At 34.7% G+C, this 22,036-nt stretch overlaps 1 protein-coding gene across 2 annotated transcripts in view; it reads left to right on the top strand.

The window, feature by feature from the left end:
* The window catches only part of WDPCP (WD repeat containing planar cell polarity effector), a 198,667-nt gene that overhangs the window by 157,618 nt on the left and 19,013 nt on the right, over positions 1–22,036 (top strand). The gene's annotated exons all lie outside the window — the stretch shown is intronic.

Here is a 22,036-nt window from a genome sequence, read left to right as displayed (position 1 = left end):
CAACACTTAAGATTTTTCTGACCCCATTGACTTTTCCACTTTATTTCTATCTTTTCACCTCTTCCATTATTCACCAAATCAAGGTTTTTGCTTTTTTCCCCTCGCCTTTTTTTTTAGGTCTATAGTCCCTACCTTTTTTCTAGCCCAGATAAAAACAAAAGAGATAAGAATTTCAATGTTTAGTGTCTGGCAAATTTTCCATTCTGATGTTTTATGTTGTTCTGTAATTTCTACTCTTTTGAGTATTAGTTGATAATACATAATCATCAAAGTCATGATCTCAACTGTTTTTTGCTTCCTATCTATATTAGTATTTTGTCTCAGTCTGTAATTTAAAGAAATTCTCCATGTTAATTTGTTTCTTTTAATTTGTTTTTTTTTAAGATTTATTTATTTATTGGTACAGAACTGGGGTACAGGCCAGAGATGTGAAGGGTGAAAGGATTCACCAGAGACAGAGTGGGGAGCAGAGCAGGCAGATCGACAAGTACACTGCTGAGGGGAGCAGCAGGCGGGTCGGGAGAGATCTGCCACGCCATGTGGATCTCCTCCAGGGCAGGCGGGGATCGAACTCATGCGGAACAGTCTTCAGCTTCTTTGTGCAGTGCTTTAACCCACTGCACCACCAGGGAGAGCCCTTTTAATGCATTTTTACCAACCCTAACTCAAAGGTTTTTAAGTGTAGCAGATAAAATCTAGGATTAGAAAGTTTTGCTTTTCTTTTTATTTACAAAAGTCAGTAGTCATTATTTAGAATACTGTATCTTTACCCTTATATGTAACTTTGTTTATGCAAGTATTAGGAGCCTTAAGAGCATTAACACCTAAAAGAAACTTCCATTTAAGCCATGAATATACTAAATAGATTCAAAGCTCCATGTTGAAATTGTCTAAGGGTATATACAGTGCTTTTTCATACAGCAACTCTTAATACTTAAATTAGTAGTTGATACTGGAAAGTATCAACCTCATTTGAATTGAAAAGTTTATAAAATAAACAGGAATAACCCTACTTCAACCCTATTTTCTACTCCCAAGATATCACTTCTTAAAAACTAAAAATAATACCATATGGAACACAAGGAAATTCCTTTAAAAAGTCTGAGTTAATCTATAGATTCTATGTAGATATATAGATAGATTCAATGTAGTCCCTATCAAAGTTTTATTAGCATCTCTCAAGGAAATAGAACATAAATTACTGTAATTTATATGGAGACGCAGAAGACCCCAAAGCTAAAGCAGTTCTTACTTTAAAAAAAAAAAAAAAAAGCAAAATACAAAAAAGACTTCAAGCTATCCTACAAAGTTACAGTAATCAAAACAACATGTTATTGAAAGGAAAACAGACACACAGACTAATGTAAACAGAATTTAGAGTCCATAAGTAAACTCACAATTATATGACAGTTTGTCTATGACAAATGGAGAAAAGAACATCTTTTCAACCAACTGTTGAGAAAACTGAGCAGCCACATGCAAAATAATGAGACTAGGCCACTATCTTTTACCATACATAATTATTCACTAAAAATGGAATAAAGATTTGGATATATGCCCTGAAATGAAGAATTTATAGAAAAGAAAACACAGGCAGTATGCTCCATGACATTGGCTTCAGTGGTGTCTTTACAACCTTGACTACAATGGCAAGGGTAACATAAACAAGTAGAACTACATCAAATTAAAATATTTTTGCCTAGTAAAAGCAACTATACTTAAAAGACACCACACTAAAAGGGAGAAATTTCTTGCTCATTATGCATCTGACAAAGGGCTGACATGTAAGATTTATAATGAACTATACAACTCAACAACAACAAAAAGCAAATAACACAATTTTAAATAGGTCAGAAAAGCAAAATATACACTTCCCCTTCAGAGATAGATGGGTGGCCAACAGGCACATGAAAAATGCTCGTCATTCCTTAAAGTCAGAGAAATGAAATCAAAAATCAAAATGAAATACCACCTTACACCGTGAGAAAGGCCTATATCAAAAAAGACAGAAACAAGTATTGGCAAGGATGTAGGAGAAAAAAAAAACAAAAACAAAAAACCCATGCACTGCTATAGACTGGCCCAGCTCCTATGGAAAACAATACAGCAGTTTCTCAAAATATTAAAAAAAAAAAACTAACATATGACCCAGCAATTCCAATCTTAGATATTTATCCAAAGGATGTCAAAAACAAAAACAAAAACACTAATTTGAAATGACGCATGCACTCCTGTGTTCATTGTAGCACTATTTACAACAGTCATTATTGAAACAACCTAAGTGTGCTCGGACAGATGAGTGGACTAAGAAGCAGTATGTGCATATAGTGGAATACTCAGCTGTATAAAAAGAAAAAAAATTTTGCATTTTATGACAACACAGATGGATCTTGATGGGTTTATGCTAAACAAAAAAAAGTCAGAAGAAAAAAAAACAAACAATTTGAAATATAAAGAAACAAGGCAAATAACAGACAAAACAAAAGGTCTTGGATTTTGACAACAGAACTAAGGTTACCAAAGTGAGAGGAGAGGTGAGAGCAAAGGGCAGACATTCAGTGGACTGTAGGAGATAGTTGTTAGTAATTTGGTGGTGGGTGTGGTATTTTAACACGTATTTGAGGAAGTGTGAACCTGCATCCTAAAATACATAGCGCTATAAACTAGTGTTGCTCAGTATTGTAAAATAATATAAAAATAATTCTAAATGTTTATGTACAAGATAGCTGAGTTTCAAAAATACATAAAGAAAAAGCTGACAACCAAAAAAAGGAAACAGACAAATGTAGTAATTCATATGGAGTATATAAAAAACATATATATATGAAAAACTCCATATAAAATATATGAACCTGGCTGATGTTGAAACTAAGATCTGGCCAAGGCTATAATTTGCTCCCCATCAGTCCCCACACTGAGTATACCATCATGATCAACCGTGTCACATCCAATAAATATCCAGTGGTCCTCCAAGAAGCTACAAATATATCTGACATGTTTAGCCACCCCCTCGGACTCCCTGGTCCCAGCTGAAGAAAATATGAGCTTCTCTGTATTGGAAGGAGATTCATTCCCCAGGACCCCATCAACTGAACCCTCCCAGTGTATGAAAGCAGAAGAGAAAAATGTGTCATTACCAATCAACAAAACCTAATTAATATTTTTGAACCTATATTCAATAATGTTAGAATGTACATGTAAAATATTCACTAAGCAGACTATATAACCTGTTTTATACATAATAAAACATTAAACATTTTAGAACACAAATAATGACATTAAAGAAATTAAGTTACAAGTTAGTAACATTCAGATACCTACAAAGTCCCCAATTATTTGCATAGTAAACACTACTCTAAAAAGTCTGTGTCAAAGAAAAAAAAATCACAAGAGAAATTAGGAAATATTTGCTAAAAAAATTTTTTTAAAGATTATTTATGCTTACAGAACTGGGGTACAGGCCAGAGGTGTGGTGGGTGAGGATTCACCAGAGACAAAGTGGGGAAGAGAACAGGCAGATCTACTGAAATATACTGCTGAGGGGAGCAGCAGGTGGGTCAGGGGAGGTCTGCTGGCCATGTGGGTCAGCTCCCTGGCTGGGCATCGAACTCGTGCTGCAGTGGCATTGGAGAGCTTCATAATGTGGTGCTTTAACCCGCTGTGCCACCAGGGAGAGCTCTGCAGTAACTTTTTTTTTTTTTTTAAGATTTATTTATTTATGCCTACAGAACTGGGGTACAGCCAGAGGTGCATGAGCGGTGAGAGGATTCACCAGAGACAGAGTAGGGAGCGGAACAGGCAGATCGATGAATTACACTAATGAGGGGAGCAGCGGGCAGGTCAGTAGAGGTCTGCTGCGCCATGTGGATCACCCCCCAGGCAGGCGTGCATTGAACTCATGCGGAAGTGGCTTTAGCTTCTTAGTGCTGTGCTTTTAACCCACTGCGCCACCAGGGAGGGCCTTAATAAATTATATATCAAAATGTTTGGGATGATTAACCCATTGTATAAAATAAGTACATAATTAAGTAAAGCCAAGTATTATAAGGAAAAGGAGTGATACAAGGAGAATATGACAGTTCAACAAATAACAGTAAGAAGTAAGACAAGTCACTAAAGGATGGTAGCCCGTGAGAAAGTTTCATGATACACATGATATTTATATAGTCTTGAAATATTTCCCCACAAGAGATTTATTTACCAAAGCAAAACAAGTACAGTGGAAAAGGTGGGCTGATACCATGTTAACTGAGTGATCAAAGTGATATCAATAAATGGAAGATAAACTATAAACCAGAGATATTCTTCAGGGTGGGAGGGAAGAAACTGGTTCAAAATGGGTGAGAAGAGCACAAGGGACTATGGTGATGGTGCACAGGTGAACTGGTGGGGGGCTCTTTGGGGGCCAATACATGAATAGATAAAGCATACATTGTATGAAAATGAAGAATGTTGTAAAAAATAAAATTTTTAAAAATGGAAAATAATTTGCTACCATGTAATAAGATCACAACATCTTTCTGTGGTGTTTCTGTAGAAAGTACATAATCTGAATCTATTTACGAGGAACTATCAGGTGAATGCAAGTTGAGGAACATTCTCGTAACTAGTCATACTCTTCAAAAATATAAACCCTATAAACCCTATGTAAGCAAAAGGAAGAATAGAGAACTATTCCAAAGGAGACTAAAATATTCAGTGTGTCAGCAACTTACTCTCAAATGATTCTGGGGGGAAAAAATCTTTATACTGTCAGCTTCTAAGGTTGTAACTCATCTTATTTAAACATATTTAAGGAAAAAATAAAGTTTCAATACAGTCACAGCTTTAGAGTCCTTATTTTCCTTGTTTCCTCTAGGTAGGAGCTTTCTATTTCTGTTGGTCATAGAAATCCTTTTAATTCTGTGTCTTTAGGACTTTGCTCTGCTTTAGGAAATTTAGATAACCTCCTAACTTAATTACTAATATGGTATTAAAGCTACTGATCTACCACCCCAAATAGCTTCTCTTGTCCCATGTTGGATGCATGAGGATGAGTATGCCTTGTGAATATTCTCATGTTGATGTCCCCTAATTACCTTGACCACTGGCACAAGGCCAGTTGGAATGTCAACCATGTTCCATTTGTTAATGCTATAAAAAGTCCTAAAGCTACTTCTCTCCAGCCATCTGTGCGTTCCCTTGGCATGGTTCTACTGGGCATGATTCTGTAGTGTGGCTTACATCTGCCACTCCTAAGCACTTGCTTGGTGATTAAGTTGACATAAAATTGCTTCCTTGGCACTGTTTTTATATAGAGGAGTTTTATACCTGCTAACTTTGGATGCAAGCATTTCCATTTATTTCATACATTATAAGTATTAAGAATATAGACTTCTCTGGCATCCGTTGACTCAAATCTATCTTGGCTTCCAAGTTCAAAATTTTCCCAACCTAAGTAGCCACTCTGAAGAAACTTCTAAATAAAATGTACCTCTTCTCAGTAACATGTATCTCTTCTTTTTTAAGACATGGCATTGTAAATGTCAACCTATCTCTCCTCTGCCAAATTTCTAGAAGTTATGGCAAGAGTGTTTATGTATTTAAAATTTATAACTGGAATTCAAAACAAGAATATATGATGGACCATAAGCTGTGAGAAATCCACCAAAAGCTGTAAAACATACAAAGTCAGAATGACAAAGTAAAGTCGGAATCCTAAGTGTACCAATGTTGGGAGAAGTATCCAAAATGCCCTCAGGACAGGGATACTAAGAAGCAAATAAATGTTCATGGACAAGAAAGGGTGAGTCATCAGAGTGGAGTAGGATAGCTGAATAACTCAAAATACATACTGATTAAAACCCAGGTATTATTAGAAAAATTAGCTGATATATTATGGATATTCACGAGGAAAATAGGAATGGGTGATACCATGGACTGAATTGTGCTTCCTCCTAACTCCCAATCCAGGTGTAGAAGCCCTATTTGGAGACAGACTTTCAAAGTTGTAATTAAGTTGAAATAAGGCTACTGATGTAAAGCTTAATCCAATATGACTGATGCTTTTGTAAGAAAGAGAAAAAACACCAGCAATACAGCCACAGAGGAAAGACCATGTGAGGATACAGGAAGAAGGTAGCCACTTACACACCAAGGAGAAGAGGTCTGAGGGAACCAAGCTTGTTGACAGCTTGATTGTAGACTTCCAGCCTCCAGTCCTGTTCAACTTATCCTATTTAAAAAAAAAAAATTATATTGTTTAAACCCCTCATGGCTATGGCTGAGGGTAACCCTAATAGACAAACATCATAACTTTAGAACCAATAAGTGGGGAAAGCTCAATAAGGAAAACAATAAATTATTAAAAAGCAAATAAAATGATGAAGCAGAAATAGTAAAGGTATGGTAAATAGAAAATACAAGAAGCTGTCAAGATTGTCTAAACATCAGGAACTGTGAATTAAATTCATTTAATTTATTGAAAATCAAAGACTGGACTTTCAAACTATCCAGATATATGTTGCATATAAATACTTCAGAAACATAGAAAGGTTCAAATAAAAAAGGATAAGTATTGCCAAAACCAAGTGTCAGGCAAAATATACAAAGATAAAATAAGAGGAAAAAGAGAGTGAAGACTTTTTAAAATATGTCCACTGATTGTTTAATACTCTTTTCAAATGTACGCTGGATTTAGTAACTCCAGTTATGATGTGTACCTTCTGAAAATAGGTAATAAAATGTGTTGTGACTGCATTTTGCCCCCTTTCTCTCCGATAACGTGCTCTGTGGTAAGCTAGCTGCCACATCATGACAACGCTGACGCCGCCTTGCGCAGAGGTCTGAACAGTGAGGAACTGACATGTTATGTGCACAGTCAGGAGCCTCCAGACATCTGACTGATTCTTCTAGAAGCAGGTTCTTCATCCCTACTCAGAATTTCAGATGACGCAGCTCTGGCCAAAATTATGTGTAAAAAAGATAAACCTTTAAGCAAAAATCCTTAAAATTCACTAAGTACAAAATTTTAACATGCCTTTTTCAGAGAACTATACACAGAATTTTTTTTTAAATTGAAAATAAAAGACCTTTGCTTTCATCTCTGTAGCTATACAGACAAAAGTATAGAAAAAAAGATAAGCAATTAAATTACAAATATTTACTATAGATTTTCTAAATAAGATCACAGCTATTTTCTACAGACAATCTAAAATAGTTTGGAAAGGTGATCAAGACACTTAGTGGGGGAAAATGACAAAAATAGTATTGAAAAGGACTTAACTACAGGGGAAATGTTCTTAAATAGGAAGATACTAGTTTTTGAAGTTTTATCATGGAAAGAAAAGAAAATAATAAGTCACTACATACCAGTCTCCTAGCTTCAGCAGTTTACATGACCAAATACTTCACATTTATATACCAACTACTTTACATTCTGTTTTGTATTTTTTTAATATCATATTTTGCTTGTAAATTCTTCAGTATGTGTCCCTAAAAAAGGTACTTTTAAAATAAGCATGACCATAATAACATTATAAATCCAAAAAAAAAACTGTTTCTTAACATCACCGTTTAATCCAATTAATGTTTAAATGTCTGTAATTATCTTCTGAAATCTTTATGTAAAAATCTTAAAAGGTTATAGGATCACAGGACGTGCGTAAGGTCCAGTGTTACATTCCATTGATGTGTCTCAGATAACTATTTCACTGAGTTCCTGCTACCTCTTTCCCCTACTTTTTTTTTTTAAATATATTTTTTTATTTTGCTTACAGAACTGGGGTACAGGCCAGAGGTGTGATGGGTGAGAGGATTCACCAGAAACAGAGTGGGGAGCAAAACAGGCAGATCGTGGAGGTACACTGTTGAGGGGAGCAGAGGGCGAGTCAGGAGAGGCCTGCTGTGCCATGTGGGTCAGCTCCTTGGCAAGGAATCCTGCTAGTACTGCAGTGGCTGCAGAGAGCTTCATAATGAGGTGCTTTAATCCATTGTGCCACCAGGGAGATCCTGATTTCCCCCACTTTTTATGCAGTTTTTCTGTTGAATAAACAGTCATTTCCCCTGCACAGCTTTTTATATTCTTTTTTTTTTTAAAGATTTATTTATTTATTCATACAGAACTGGGGTACAGGCCAGAGATGCGGAGGGTGAGAGGATTCACCAGAGACAGAGTGGGGAGCAGAACAGGCAGATCGACGAAGTACACTGCTGAGGGGGGCAGCGGGCGGGTCAGGAGAGGTCTGCCGCGCCATGTGGTCACCTCCGGGGCAGGCGGGAATCGGACTCATGCGGAAGCGGCTTTAGATTCTCAGTGATGTGCTTTAACCCGCTGCGCCACCAGGCAGGGCCACAGCTTTTTATATTCTAAATTGTGATAACTGCATATCGTATTAACAAGCTCCTCTTATATTTTCTGTAGGTTCATTTGGGTATATGCAAGTTTGTGCATTAACAAACTTTTTTTTCCTTTGATTTTAAGGGTTTTAAGGGTTGGGTTCGTGACTTACCAGTCTAAGATAGATGTTATAAGGTTCTCCTTAAGTTTCTTCATACTAGTTTTTAAAATGCATTATTTCAGTAAGGCTGCAAAGTGGGATATTTTCAGTTATTCTTCATGTATTAGTTAAAATTTGTCTTCCTTACTGCTTGGTCATTCTGAGGTATTCTTACAGGGGAAAAAAGGTTAAATGCTTAAATTTTTTGTTTTTCCCTAGTATTCTTGAAGGATTATCAATTATACTTTTAATATTATCATTGTTCATACATATTGTAAATAATTCATGTGTTAAACATCTACATTTCAATGAAAATTTTGAATAGGCAAATTCACCAATTTTAAATGTAAAGTGACAAATATATATAGTCAACATAATTACTACCACAAGGAAATTTTTAGAAAACTTTCCTATCACCTATAACAGTCCTTTGTATTAACTCTCCTGCCCAATCCAGGAATATACCTATCTGGTTTTCATTAATGTAGGTAAGATTTTCAAGAATTGCATTAAAATGCTATTACACTGTATGAACATTTTTGTAACTGGAATTTTTTGCATAAGCTATACTTTTGAATGTTATAAGAAATTGTTGTCTTATTATACAAAGCCACAATTTATCTTGGCTTAAATATGATCATCTTAGGTTTTATGTTTTAGATCTGTGATCTATGTTCAGTTAATTTTTGAACACGTAGTGAGTTATGCAATGGATTTTGTTGCTTGTAAGCATGCCTATTTTAAAAAGCGTTCTCTACAGAATGCTTTTGCACTGCTTTGAAATCAGTTTGGCACAAACATGTGGGTCTTAAGTATCTCTTCTGTACCACAGACTATTATGTCTATACCAATATTTTCAACACAGGTGATTGTTACTCAATACCTCTCACTCCTATACTTTTGGCAATATCCAAAGTTATTTTTGAATGTTAAAACTGATGCTATTGCTACTTATAGATGGAGGCCAGGAATACTGCTAAACACAATGGACAGGATAGCTCCTTATAAGAATTATGTCTCAAATGACAATGGTTCTAAGATTTCAATATAATCTTCAGCACTATTGCCAGTATTTTATCATTGTGAAATCAGGTCATATATTCCTTGTTCTCTTTTAAAAATTATTTTGAGTTATTACAGGTTGTTTGCATTTCTACATATATTTTAATCAACTTAGTTTTTTTTTCTAAGTGTTGCTAGGATTTGGTTGTAATTGTGATAAATCTAAATCAAATTGGACACAACTGACATTTTAAAAATACTTTGTCCATGTATATGGCGTATTTTCCACTTATTTATGTTCTCTTTGATTTCAGTAGTGTGACTACATACATATATGTAAGTAATACATTTATGGCCCAAGATAACTCTGTCTTTCCAGTTCAGGTATCTGTTAATATTGGTGTGAGAAAATGAATTGTGACATGTTCTTTTTTCTCTCCCCCACCTTCTACTCTTCTTTCTCTACATTTTCTTTCTTTCTCCCCTTGGTTCTCCTCCTTTTTTTCTTTTTTTCTGAAAAATATGTGTATACTTGGTGTAATTTCTTCCTTAAATGTTTCAAAGAGTTCAGCAGGGAAACCATCTGTCCCTGGGGTTTTCTTTGCACATTTTTATTCTGAATTCAATTTTGCAAATTGACATATGGCTATTAAGTTTTCTTCTGGAATCACTTTCAGTAACCTGTCTCCCAAGTATGTTGTCCACTTCATTTTAGTTGTGAATTTTATTGGTACAAAGTTGTTTTGAGTATTTGTCAATTTTAATGCATGTAGGGTCTATTGTGATGCTCTGACATTCCTGTTATTATTGAATTGTGTCTGTTCACTTTTTCCTTGATCATTCTAACTAAAATTTATCTTAGGTTCTGTGGGCAGTGCAGTCTGTTGCAAGTACTTAACTGTGCCATGTGTTATAGTATGAAAGCAGCAATAAATAATACATAAATGAATGAGTCGGTTTGTTTCAAAACAAATTTATTTTTATTTATATTTTTCACAATATTCTTCATTTTGTTCATTTTTCATCTTGGTTGTAATCCCTGTGGACTTCCCACCACCAATTCACCCATGTGCCACCCCCCTTTTTGATAATACTCCCTTCTCCTCCCCAATAGAAAGTCTCTGGTTAGTTGTTAGTTGATTTTAGTTTTTACTTTATTACAATTACTTTTTTTTTTCTGATCCCTTACACTCCTGCTACGAGTGAAACCATACACTATTTTTTTTCATTTTCTTTCTGGCTTGTTTCACTAAGCATGATACCTTCCAGCTCCATTCATGTTGCCACAAATGACATGAGTAGCTATTTTTGACTGCTTAGTAATATTCTATTGTGTGTATGTACCACATCTTCTTAATTCAGTCATCTATTTTTTTTGATATTTGGGTTGATTCCACATCTTCCCTATTGTGAATAGTGTAGTAATAAACATGGGAGTGCAGGTGTTCTCTTGAATTAATATTTTTGTGTTCAAAACAAATTTTATATATGAGTACTATAAGCTGAATTTCATATAGTTTTCCTTGAACATTATTCTTATTTTGATTTTTTCCAACCATTTGAAAATACAAAAACTCATCTAAGTTCACAGGCCACACAAAAAAATGAGCAATGCCACAGATTTGGCACTCAAACTGTAGTTTGAGGATTTCCGCTTTTTATTTTTACTTCATTTCTTATAACTTAGTTCAATTTGCTTTTTTAAAAAAGATATATTTACTTATGCATACAGAACTGGGGTATAGGCCAGAGGTGTGGGAGCAGTGACAAGAGTCACCAGCGACAGAGCAGAAAGCAGAACAAGCAGACTGATGGAAATGCACTGCTGAGGGGAGCAGTGGCTGAGACAGGAGAGGTCTGCCACACCATGTGGGTCTCCTCCCTGGCCAGGGATTGAACTTGTGCTGAAGTGGCTGAGGCTAGATTCATAGTGCTGTGCTTTAACCCATTGTGCCACCAGATAGGATCCTAATTTGCTCTTTTATTTAGGTTCGTATGATTGAAGTTTACATTGTTGATTTAGACCTTTCTTCATTATTAATATAAGCAGTTAACTATAAATTTTTTCTTATAAATTCTGTGGCTGTATCTCACTAACTTTCATGCATCATTTGTCAGTTTCATTCGGTTGAAAAAAAATTTACTTATTTTTCTTAATGTCTTCTTTAATGTACAAGCTATTTAAAAATGTTATTCAGAGATTTTTCATTTATCTTTGTAAATGGATTCTAATTATATTTACAAAATATGCTTTATACAATTTCAGTCTTTTAAAAAATTATTGAGATTTTGTGGCCCAACATAACTATGTCTTGTTAAATGTTACATGTGTACTTGAAAAGGATGTCATTCTATAAGTGATAATTAGGTACAATTAGTTATAATGTTGTTTAAGTCTTTTTACAACCCACTATGTATTTCTTCTATCAGTTACTTAGGAGTGTTAAAATCTTAAGTTAAAATTACTGATTTCACTATTCTATTTTGAGTTCTTTCATTAGATTTGATTCATATTTGAAACATTGACCATATTTACTATTATGAAATATTCTTTCTATAGTAACAGTTATTTTAAGATACACTCATTTTTTACAGATACCAGTTTGCTTTTGATGAGTATATGGGAGGTCTTTTTTCTTTTAAGATTTATTTAGTTATGCATACAAGAATTGGGGCATAGAGAGATGTGGAGGATGAGAGGATTCACCAGAAACAGAGTGGAGAGCAGAACAGGTCGATGTACTGAAATACACTGATGAGGGGAGCAGCAGGCAAGACAGGAGAGGTCTGCTGCACCATGTGGGTCAGCTCCATGGCCAGCTGGAGATTGAACTCATGCTGTAGTGGCTGATCTACCTATATCAGTTTCTAGTGAACAATGTAGTTGATGTTTGCTTTTTCATTCAATGTAACCTGCTTTACTCATTTGTCTAAGTCATTTGTACTCAATGTAATTTTTATATGGTTGCATTTAAATCTATTTTATCAATTCTTCTCTTATCTGTTCTTGTTCTTTTTAATCCCTTTCTCCTCCTTTTCATGTGTATTTTCAGTTACTTGAGGATTTTTTGGCATCCTAGTTTATCTCCTACCTTTATATATTAGCTATACATTTTTTTTTATTCATGTGTATATGTGCATGTTTGTGTGTGGGAGTATACCATGTACACACTTGCTCTGGGTTTAATATTTGCACCTTTTAAATCTGACCATGTGCTTTCAAAAAATACTATACCAATTTATATAGTCATAACTAAATTTCATCCTTTCTACTTTTTGGACTCTTTTACTTCTACATGCAATATATGCCATAATACACAACTTTTTTTTTAAGTGATGAAAACTTTTAAGAACTATGTTTTAAGCAATGTTCAAATATACAATATTTAACTATAGTTACCATGCTATACATTGCATCCCAGGACTTACTCACCTTGTAATTGGAAGTCTGTACCTCCTAACCACCTTCACCCATATGTCCCATATGTTACCCATCTTTGGTAACTACCAATCTGTTCTCAGTATTTATGAGTTTGATTTTTCTTTTATTTTACATATAATGAATTTACATAGTATTTGCCTGACTTATTTAATGCAATGCCCTTGGAGTCTATCCATGTAGCTACAAATGGTAGAATTTCATGCTTTTTTATGACTGAATAATATTCCATTGTGTATATAGATCACAGTCTCTAGGCTGTGGTAAATAAAGCTATACTGAACACAAGAGTGCAGATATCTTTTGAGTTAGAATCTTCATTTCTTTTGGATAAAACCTAGAATTAGAATTACTGGTTTACATTGTAAGTTTTTAATCTTTTCAAGGATCCTCATTCTTTTTTTTTTTTTCCATAATGGCTATACAATTTTCATTCTACCAATAGTGTACAAAGGTTTCTTTTTCCCCATATTCCTTCCAATCCAATATTTGTCATTATTTATTTTTTCATAATAGCAAATATTCATGTGTATGATGTGAAATCTCATTGTGGTTTTGACTTGGCAATCATTGGTAATTAGAAATACTGAGTACTTTTTCATGCACCTGTTGGCCATCTATCTTTAGGAAAATATCTACTTGGATACTGTCTGGGTTTTAATCTAGTTTTTTCCTTTAAATAGTTATCTCTTCATTTTTAATGTAAAAAATGTACATTTAAATATACAGCAGGTCCTTGAATAATACTTTCTTAAATGTAATTTTATTATAACACTGACAAGAAAAAACAACTGATTCTCAACCAGTGCCACTGCTGGTGGTGTTTGCACATTTTCCACAGGTCTGCATGGGTTTTTTCAGCACTTTCATTTTTTACACATCCAAATATGTGCACATTAGGTTAACTTAAGTATCGAAATTGTCCAGTGTGAGTGAATGTGGTGTGAGTGAATTTGCCTGGTGGCGGGATGGTATACAGTCTGAGGTTGCTTTCAGCCTTACACGCTGCCAGGATAGGTTTCAACCATTTGCAAAACTAAATCAAACAAGTGGATTGGAAAATGACTGAAAGAATATAAATTACTGTTTAATAATGATCTTTAATTTGGCAGTATTTTTATAACAGAAATATGCCATAGTAACTTAACTCTTATTTATAGCAGAGTCATTGTTACAGTTTGCAGTTTCCAAGAATCTACTAGTTATGTCAAATGAGGACTTTCTTTATTCACTGTTTTTAGTACTCCTCCTCTTCGTGTCATCCCAGATATCCCTCTAGTTTCTTGTCCTTTTTTAGCTGAATAATATTGTTTAGTTTGTGTTATTTTGTGCCTCTTTTAATAATAAATTCTCAGCTTTTGGTTTTAAAAATGCTTTTGTACCTTCATTTCTGAAAGATATTGGACATGGAATAGAATTCTTAATTGATAGATTGCTTATATTTTTCCCCCTTACAAAAGATTTTCAATTGTCTAGTATAATATGTAGTTCAGAATCTTATTTTGATCCTTAAAAATATGTATTTTGGGCCCTCCCTAGCGGTGCAGCAGATTGAAGCACAGCACTAAGCAGCTAAAACGACTTCAGCATGAGTTCGACACCCTACCCCAGAAGTGACCACATGGCGCAGCAGACCTCTCCTGACCCGCCCGCTGCTCCCCTCAGCAGTGTACTTCGTTGATCTGCCTGTTCTGCTCCCCACTCTGTCTCTGGTGAATCCTCTCACTGCCTCTGCACCGCTGGCCTCTACCCCAGTTCTGTATGCATAAATAAATCTTTATTTTTTCTAAAAAATGTCTTTTTTCCTCTGCTTTCAAGATTTCCTCTGTCATTGTTTTCTCCTAGTTAGTGTTGTACCTTTGCAGTATGGAATGTATATGTGCACATGCATGTTTGTTTATCCTGCTTGTGGTTTATAGGTCATTCCTTTTTGATTAATAGTTTTCATCACATTTGGAAAATTTTCAGCCCTTATATATTTTAATACCCCACTTTTGTCTCTTCTAGTTTTCCATCTATTTTGATGTTGTGCTACTTAATATTATGCACTGGCCACTGAAGCTTTATTAAGTGTGTGTGTGTGTGTTTTTTTTTTAAGATTTATTTATTTGTGCATACAGAACTGGGGTACAGGCCAGAGGCTCAGGGGTGGCGAGAGGCTTCACTAGAGACAGAGCCAGGAGCAGAACAGGCAGATGGACGAAGAACACTGCTGAGGGGAGCAGCGAGCGGGTCAGGAGAGGTCTGCTGCGCCATGTGGTCACCTCCGGGGCAGGTGGGAATCGAACTCATGCAGAAGTGGCTTTAGCTTCTTAGTGCAGTGCTTTAACCTGCTGCACCACCAGGGAGGGCCTTGTGTTTTGTTTTTATTACCACTACCAAATATGGTGAAATGGTTATTCAGACTGTTCATTTCCTTTTCAGTCTTTTTCTCTCTGAGCTTTGCTTTGGATGTGTCTTAAGATTGTTTGAAGTTTACTCATCTTTGATTCTTTAATGTCTAATTTGCTGTTACTCTCCTCCATGATTTTCCATTTTAGAGTTTGTATTTTAAATCTCTAGTTAACATACGGGTTTTTTTATATCGTCCTGTTATTAAAATGTTTGTTTTTCTATAAGAGTGTGTGTGTGTGTGTGTGTGTGTTTGAGTGTGTAAAGTTATTTTCTGCTAATTCTATTACCTCTGCCATTTCAGGTCTGTTTAAAGTAGCTAGTTATTCCTCCTCCTTAAGCATGCATTTTCTTAATGTGTCATATCTAGCATAGTTTTTATGAAAACTGGATTTTATATTTGTGTAGATAAGTGCTAGATTTTATGTATTTCTTTAAAGGATGGTACAGATGGTAATTTTTTTGTACTAATCTTTAGTCATGGAAATTCCCTGTAGTTGGCATGCAAGTATTATTAGAATGGTTTCAGTAGAGCTGGTAGCTTCCTTGTAATCTTGTCTTCTAACCGGGGTTCAACTGAATTTGTTTTAATAGTCTCTGAACCGAAATGACTTTCTAAGTGCTGAAGTACTTATTTCTATTAGTTTAGTATATGTTTCTATTGAAAAAACTAGGACATAGTTGACAAACAGTTCTGTAAAGGATGAGAGAATATATGTAACTTTGCAGGTCACATAATTGTAACACACACAAATCAACTGTGTTATTTTAACTTGAAAGTAGACATAGGCAAATGTAAGCAAATAAGCAAATGTCCTGATAAAACTATTTACGTAAACTGGTTGAGGCAGGATTTGGCTTACAGTTTGTATTCTAGTCACCTCTTTCATACATTTACAGATAATGGCTTCAGAATAACTGTAGAAATATTCCTAATATAATTATTGAAACATTCTAAGAATTCCTTTTCCAGTTATTTTTTCTGTATCTTAAAGTAATTTGAAATAATTTTTCATGTAGTTATGCCACCAATTTAATATACTGAGTTCATTAAATTTCCTTTCAATGTTTAAAGAATGCTTTTTATTTAAATGTTATCAGAATTATAAAAAATGTTTCCAAAATCAGGTTTTTAAAAGTGGCATAGAGAAGTTGTTTTCAATCTCTGTTTTCTTCACATTCTTCTTTCCACTAGGTTGTCACTTCTGGTCTATCTTTAATTTGTAGAAAATATCTAACTGAATATGCATATATATTCATGTATACACTTGTGGGGGTTTTTTTTAGGTTAAACCCATTTTAGGTTTTAGTAGCATGCTAAACACATTTGCAACTTTATAATTTAAAACTCAACATATCTTGAGGATCATTCCATAGCAGTATATAGAAAAATCAGAAGGTTTTTATAAATTATGAAAATATCTGCAACTTTTACAATAAACACAAAAACTTAGTGAACATGAATAATTTTCTAGAAAATTTATCAATTGCTAAAAAAAGACATACTAAATATATGAATAGTTCAGTAGCTCCAAGTATAAAATCTGAACAGTAGTCAAAAACATAACTCCTGAAAGGATACATTAGATTTTACTTATGAGTTACAGAAAAAACTTAAAAAACAAAAAACTTAATGAAATATGAAAACAGGTCATTCCAAATAAATTATTCACATGGTAACAGATTATAAATTATCCCCATCTATTTTTCACTTTTAAAATGATTATTCAGTTTTCTTACATAAGATTGTGAAATTAACTAAGAAGTTATTACTAAAGTTTATATATATACAATATCACTCAGATTAATTACTTGAGTTTTTCTGAAATCTGTAACAAATGAGATTTCTAAAATATCAACATATAACAGGTTTTACTCGTAACTTTTACAATGTCTTTATCAATTAATTATCCTATGAAAGTAAGTTTATTTTCAAATAAGTTTAAAAAGAAAGGTACTTACACTTTGTATTTTATCTTAAGCTGAAATAAACCAGCATGAAGTTATTAAATGTTCTAAAGACAATTATGGACAAGACTTCAACTTGTAAAGCTGTAGGACATGAATTTAAATTTTTGATTATCAATTATTTGAACTACTATGAGAGAGAATGAGGACGTAGTTGTCTTAAAAATATATAAGCTTTCTCCAAAGAGAAAATGCAGATGGCCAACAAGCAAGGGAAAAAATGTTCAATATCAATTGTAATAGGGAGACACAAATTAAAACCACAATGAGATGCCACCTCACCCCAGTGAGAATGGCACATCTTCAAACAACTAGCAACAACAAATGTTGGCAAGGAGTGGAGAAAAAGGAACTCTCCTGCATTGCTGGTGGGAATGCAAACTAGTACAACCACTATGGAAAACTGTTTGGAGGTTCCCAAAAGTACTAAACATGGAGCTTCCATAGGACCCAGCAATCCCACTCCTAGGTATCTACCCAAAAGACACAAAAACACTGATTCAAAAAGATACCTGCACCCCCATGTTTATTGCTGCTTTATTTATAATTGGAAAGGCAAAGAAACAACCCAAATGCCCAAAAGTCGATGATTGGATTAAAAAGATGTGACACATATACACAATGGAATATTACTCAGCAACCAAAAAAAAAATAAACACATGCCTTTTGCAGCAACATGGATGGAGCTGGAAAAGATCATGCTTAGTGAAATAAGCCAGAAAGAAAAGGAAAAATACCAGATGGTTTTTCTCATCTGAAATAATGGAACAGGCGAGAAAATAATAATAATAATAAGGAACAGTTATATACCAGAGACATTTATGGGGGTGGAGTGGGGAATGGGACCAAAAACAGTGGGGGGAGGGAAATACACTAGACTACAGTGATGACACATGGACTACAGTGATGGCACATGGTGATTTGGTGATGAAAAGTCCATGGGGATTACAACTGAGATGGAAAAAGGCACAAAATGATGTAAAAATAAGCTGTTAGTTTTTAAAAATGTGTAAGTTGTTTCATGTCTTTTTTTTTTTAAAAAGATTTATTTATTTATTCATACAGAACTGGGGTACAGGCCAGAGATGCGGAGGGTGAGAGGCTTCACCAGAGACAGAGTGGGGAGCAGAACAGGCAGATCGACGAAGTACACTGCTGAGGGGAGCAGCGGGCGGGTCAGGAGAGGTCTGCCACGCCATGTGGTCACCTCCGGGGCAGGCGGGAATCGAACTCATGCAGAAGCGGCTTTAGATTCTCAGTGCTGTGCTTTAACCCGTTGCGCCATCAGGGAGGGCCCTGTTTCATGTCTTTTTAAGTGCTTCTGTTACTTCATATAAACCTATCAATTCCCAGAAATTTTGTAAAACACAGAAAAGGTTATAACATTAAGATACTGTTATAGTTATACTTATTGTCAATCACTAAGCCAAAATGTGATTCACAGAATGCTATCTATAATTCAATTTTTTTTTCATTTTAGATACTTTTTGTTGTAAATGTGCATATTCATTCTAACAGTATATTTAGAAGTCATCTGTGAAAGGTAATGAGTAAGTTTTGTATTTAGAATTTAGGTGGTGCATATACAGGCAGAATACATAAACATTTTTAAACTTGGATGACCCCCAAAGACTTATCAGTGTTTATCATCTTTTCACTTAACAGTGCTAACTACTAATATGTCATTGTGGCAAATGGTAATTTATAAAATTGTTATTAAGAGTGACAGAAACTAAGTAGCTCATTTTTCTGAAAACTAACTTCAAGTTAGTCACACTTTTGTAACTATCCCTAGTACATAAATATGGTTGGGTGGCAAAAGTGCTGGAATGTATCAGTATGACAATTTTTAAGTCAATTGTCATCTATGTTGTCACTTTAGATTTGTTATATTCCATCTTGAGCTTATACAATGAACTTACAAAAAGAGACCAACAAAACAAACCGAACTTTACTAAACTAAGCATGTAGTAATTATGTCTGGATTGATGTCTGGATATCAGGGATAGAATCATGCTGTATAGACTCGGAAGCTTGCTATGAAATTTGAATACTTACCAAAAAGATTTACACAAAAGCCTGTGTTTTAATCTGGTGTCTACTTGATTTTCAGTATATTTTTGGTTTATTTTCAGTGAAGACTTAGATGCAAACTTTGCTACAGAAAAGAAAATAGAAAATTACCTTACTTTTTAAATCTAGTATAATTTTGATAGCAGTCAGGGGCTTGATAGCTATCAAGTCCAAGTAAAATTATAGGCTTTGTTTATTTAAGAACACAGATGCAAAAATCTTAAATAAAATACTAGCAGATGCTAGTGCATGTTTTCAAATTATTACTAATTTCTTCATTGACTATAAAAATCTATTAAGAAAGTACCATGACTCTCTTGGGCCAAGAGAGAAAAAAAAAAACCATGATTATTGCAACTTATGTATTCTGAAGTTGCTTCCAATTTTCCATTGTGATAAGTAAGCAATGTTGTTAATAATACCAGTCTTTTTTATTGTCATTCTATTTCCCCAGGAAGATTTCCCAAATATATATATATAATATATATACGCAAATTCTAAATTATGATAAGTTGTTGAAATACATGAAAGGCTAGATAGAAAATATTTTAGGTTTGTGGACCAAGAGGCAAATTTAAATTATGACATAGGTACTTATAAAACATGAGAAAACAAATTTCCACAATTCTTTATTGTGACAACTGAAAATGTGATACTAAATACAGTTTTTGTAGAAATGGCTTATAAATGTAAATAATGTTCTTTGGGGAGATAATTAGGGTTAACAGTTGGTATTCCTCATAAACATTTATTTCAAATGTTCATGTTAATGCCAGTCTATGATAAAATTTTATGTTTTTCACCCTTGCAAATGTTTTATAGGTAGGAATGTCCAAATACTGATGTTAATTCATGAACATGTGGCTTTATGTGAGCATATTCACTAATTAGATAGCATTTTTAGAATCCCATTAGCTAAAAGACTAGAATATCATTACACTACAAACTGATCAGTTCCAATTAAAGTTCCTCAATTTCACAGGTAAATATATTTTGGAATATGTAATTTCCTTTGCACTTGCGTTAAAGTAAAAAATGCTGTAATGGATTGAAATTAGAAAATATTGCTGGGAATTTGTATAGAAACAGGTATTTTACTTTTTTTTTAAAAAGATACAACTATCTAGGAAATACATAACATAGCCTGACATTACTTGCAAATCAAACAGTGGTTTTCACTGAAATAAATTTATTGTGGTCTAAGTTTCACATTTAAGTACTGTTTTGCCTTGTCATTTTAGGCTGAAACATTTTCAGGTCTGCAGATAAAATGAAGTCATTCAGAATTTAGTAACAGTTGGTGAGCATAGTTCTTCCAGCCAGTAAGTTTCAGCTTTCCTCAAACTTTGTTACCAGTAATTATTGATAACTTTAAATAAGTTATCCTTTAAAGAACTTATCCAATTTGAAATTATTTTCAATTTGCATTTATTGGCACATTAATAAAATGAAATACCTTTTTATGTTATGGGTCATTGATATTTCTTCACTAGAAACTGGATGTTCATATTCTTTTTCCATTTTTTTTTTAAAGATTTATTTATTTGTGCATACAGAACTGGGGTACAGGCCAGAGGCTCAGGGGCGGTGAGAGGCTTCACCAGAGACAGAGTGGGGAGCAGGACAGGCAGATCGATGGAGTACACTGCTGAGGGGAGCAGCGGGCGGGTCAGGAGAGGTCTGCCACGCCATGTGGTCACCTCCGGGGCAGGCGGGAATCGAACTCATGCGGAAGCGGCTTTAGATTCTCAGTGCCGTGCTTTAACCCGCTGCGCCACCAGGGAGGGCCCTTTTTCCATTTTTATTGTAGTAAAATTTTCATTTCAGCAATCATTTTGCATTACCAAAGAATTCTATGTTTTTTTCAGTGGCTATATCTACTTATCAAAAATTTTCAACTGCTTTCTCCCATAAGCCCAACCCTCCTTCCATTTGAAAACCCACCACTGGGCCCTCCCTGGTGGCACAGAGGGTTAAAGCACAGCACTAAGAAGCTTAAGCCACTTCCGCATGAGTTCGATCCCGCCTGCCCCTAGGAGATCCACATGGCGAGGCAGACCTCTCTCCTGGACTGCCCACCGCTCCCCCCAGCGGTGTACTTAGTAGATCTGCCTGTTCTGCTCCCCGCTCTGTCTCTGGTGAATCCTCTCACCCTCCGCATCTCTGGCCTGTACCCCAATTCTATATGAATAAATAAATCTTTAAAAAAGAAAGAAAGAAAACCCACCACTGACTGACAGAAATACATTTTCTTCAGTTTCTCTACTTATACACATTAGGGATCATTCATATTCTCACCTTCCCTACATTTTCCCTCCAAGCATAATTCTTACTATGAACAGACTGAGGTCAAAGAATCAATTCCTCCTCTTTGGTGCCTCAGTAGTGTGTGCAATAGTTGCCATAAAAACTATCATACTGGTATGTGCTTAACTGTAGATTTACAGGGGCCTGTCTCTCCAATGGGCTTAAAGCGTTTTAAGACATGGTAATCTAATCCAGAACCGTGCCTGGATCTTAATAGGCACTGATGCTTTTTTGTTGACTGAATGAGATAAAAATATTAATAGCAGTAAATATTAAAATAATATGTGCCTCATCTTCAAACAACTAGCAACAACAAATGTTGGCGAGGATGTGGAGAAAAAGGAACTCTCCTGCATTGCTGGTGGGAATGCAAACTAGT

This window comes from Condylura cristata, unplaced genomic scaffold (genome assembly GCF_000260355.1).
Source record: "Condylura cristata isolate star-nosed mole 26May11 unplaced genomic scaffold, ConCri1.0 scaffold00031, whole genome shotgun sequence".
Lineage (NCBI taxonomy): Eukaryota > Metazoa > Chordata > Mammalia > Eulipotyphla > Talpidae > Condylura > Condylura cristata.
Note: the sequence above shows the minus strand (reverse complement) of the source record. Positions and strands in the feature narration are given on the sequence as shown.